This window comes from Siphateles boraxobius, unplaced genomic scaffold (assembly GCF_051911475.1).
Source record: "Siphateles boraxobius isolate OS27281-9 unplaced genomic scaffold, OSU_SipBor_1 314, whole genome shotgun sequence".
Classification (NCBI taxonomy): Eukaryota; Metazoa; Chordata; class Actinopteri; order Cypriniformes; family Leuciscidae; genus Siphateles; species Siphateles boraxobius.
In genome coordinates, this window is record NW_027508936.1 from 162,501 (window position 1) to 164,440 (window position 1,940).

Below are 1,940 nucleotides of genomic sequence, written 5' to 3' on the forward strand. Positions count from 1 at the left end.
AGGGTCGGGCCTGGTTAGTACTTGGATGGGAGACCGCCTGGGAATACCAGGTGCTGTAAGCTTTTTTGATTTAAACAAAAAAAGAGTCCCTGAGCTTCTTCAGAAAGCCTTTAAAAGTCTCTGAGATTCTTCAGAGAGCATGAAAGAGTTTGAGTTTTTTCAAAAGTTCTTCTTAGTTTTCTTCATTAATGGTCTAACCTTTTAAATAGCCCAATTTTGGCAGCAGTTTTCGCTTACGGCCATACCACCTTGGTCACGCCCGATCTCGTCTGATCTCGGAAGCTAAGCAGGGTCGGGCCTGGTTAGTACTTGGATGGGAGACCGCCTGGGAATACCAGGTGCTGTAAGCTTTTTTGATTTAAACAAAAAAAGAGTCCCTGAGCTTCTTCAGAAAGCCTTTAAAAGTCTCTGAGATTCTTCAGAGAGCATGAAAGAGTTTGAGTTTTTTCAAAAGTTCTTCTTAGTTTTCTTCATTAATGGTCTAACCTTTTAAATAGCCCAATTTTGGCAGCAGTTTTCGCTTACGGCCATACCACCTTGGTCACGCCCGATCTCGTCTGATCTCGGAAGCTAAGCAGGGTCGGGCCTGGTTAGTACTTGGATGGGAGACCGCCTGGGAATACCAGGTGCTGTAAGCTTTTTTGATTTAAACAAAAAAAGAGTCCCTGAGCTTCTTCAGAAAGCCTTTAAAAGTCTCTGAGATTCTTCAGAGAGCATGAAAGAGTTTGAGTTTTTTCAAAAGTTCTTCTTAGTTTTCTTCATTAATGGTCTAACCTTTTAAATAGCCCAATTTTGGCAGCAGTTTTCGCTTACGGCCATACCACCTTGGTCACGCCCGATCTCGTCTGATCTCGGAAGCTAAGCAGGGTCGGGCCTGGTTAGTACTTGGATGGGAGACCGCCTGGGAATACCAGGTGCTGTAAGCTTTTTTGATTTAAACAAAAAAAGAGTCCCTGAGCTTCTTCAGAAAGCCTTTAAAAGTCTCTGAGATTCTTCAGAGAGCATGAAAGAGTTTGAGTTTTTTCAAAAGTTCTTCTTAGTTTTCTTCATTAATGGTCTAACCTTTTAAATAGCCCAATTTTGGCAGCAGTTTTCGCTTACGGCCATACCACCTTGGCCACGCCCGATCTCGTCTGATCTCGGAAGCTAAGCAGGGTCGGGCCTGGTTAGTACTTGGATGGGAGACCGCCTGGGAATACCAAGTGCTGTAAGCTTTTTTGATTTAAACAAAAAAAGAGTCCCTGAGCTTCTTCAGAAAGCCTTTAAAAGTCTCTGAGATTCTTCAGAGAGCATGAAAGAGTTTGAGTTTTTTCAAAAGTTCTTCTTAGTTTTCTTCATTAATGGTCTAACCTTTTAAATAGCCCAATTTTGGCAGCAGTTTTAGCTTACGGCCATACCACCTTGGTCACGCCCGATCTCGTCTGATCTCGGAAGCTAAGCAGGGTCGGGCCTGGTTAGTACTTGGATGGGAGACCGCCTGGGAATACCAGGTGCTGTAAGCTTTTTTGATTTAAAAAAAAAAAAAAAAAAAAAGAGTCCCTGTGCTTCTTCAGAAAGCCTTTAAAAGTCTCTGAGATTCTTCAGAGAGCATGAAAGAGTTTGAGTTTTTTCAAAAGTTCTTCTTAGTTTTCTTCATTAATGGTCTAACCTTTTAAATAGCCCAATTTTGGCAGCAGTTTTCGCTTACGGCCATACCACCTTGGTCACGCCCGATCTCGTCTGATCTCGGAAGCTAAGCAGGGTCGGGCCTGGTTAGTACTTGGATGGGAGACCGCCTGGGAATACCAGGTGCTGTAAGCTTTTTTGATTTAAACAAAAAAAGAGTCCCTGAGCTTCTTCAGAAAGCCTTTAAAAGTCTCTGAGATTCTTCAGAGAGCATGAAAGAGTTTGAGTTTTTTCAAAAGTTCTTCTTAGTTTTCTTCATTAATGGTCTAACCTTT

The 1,940-nt window shown here is 42.4% G+C and overlaps 7 non-coding genes across 7 annotated transcripts in view; all 7 read left to right on the plus strand.

Moving 5' to 3' along the window:
• LOC143699028 (5S ribosomal RNA) overlaps positions 1–62 on the plus strand; it is a 119-nt gene extending 57 nt beyond the window's left edge. The window contains exon 1 of the ribosomal RNA XR_013187963.1: positions 1–62. This exon is cut by the window's left edge and continues 57 nt beyond it. This is a non-coding gene — a ribosomal RNA (5S ribosomal RNA).
• A 169-nt stretch (positions 63–231) lies between these two features.
• On the plus strand, positions 232–350 carry LOC143699029 (5S ribosomal RNA). Its single transcript, XR_013187964.1, has one exon. It is a non-coding gene; the product is annotated as a 5S ribosomal RNA (ribosomal RNA).
• A 169-nt stretch (positions 351–519) lies between these two features.
• LOC143699030 (5S ribosomal RNA) lies at positions 520–638 on the plus strand. The gene has a single exon (XR_013187965.1). It is a non-coding gene; the product is annotated as a 5S ribosomal RNA (ribosomal RNA).
• Positions 639–807: 169 nt separating this feature from the next.
• LOC143699031 (5S ribosomal RNA) lies at positions 808–926 on the plus strand. The gene has a single exon (XR_013187966.1). It is a non-coding gene; the product is annotated as a 5S ribosomal RNA (ribosomal RNA).
• A 169-nt stretch (positions 927–1,095) lies between these two features.
• On the plus strand, positions 1,096–1,214 carry LOC143698582 (5S ribosomal RNA). Its single transcript, XR_013187576.1, has one exon. It is a non-coding gene; the product is annotated as a 5S ribosomal RNA (ribosomal RNA).
• A 169-nt stretch (positions 1,215–1,383) lies between these two features.
• Positions 1,384–1,502, plus strand: LOC143699032 (5S ribosomal RNA). The gene has a single exon (XR_013187967.1). It is a non-coding gene; the product is annotated as a 5S ribosomal RNA (ribosomal RNA).
• Positions 1,503–1,681: 179 nt separating this feature from the next.
• Positions 1,682–1,800, plus strand: LOC143699033 (5S ribosomal RNA). The gene has a single exon (XR_013187968.1). It is a non-coding gene; the product is annotated as a 5S ribosomal RNA (ribosomal RNA).
• The last annotated feature ends 140 nt before the right edge of the window (positions 1,801–1,940 follow it).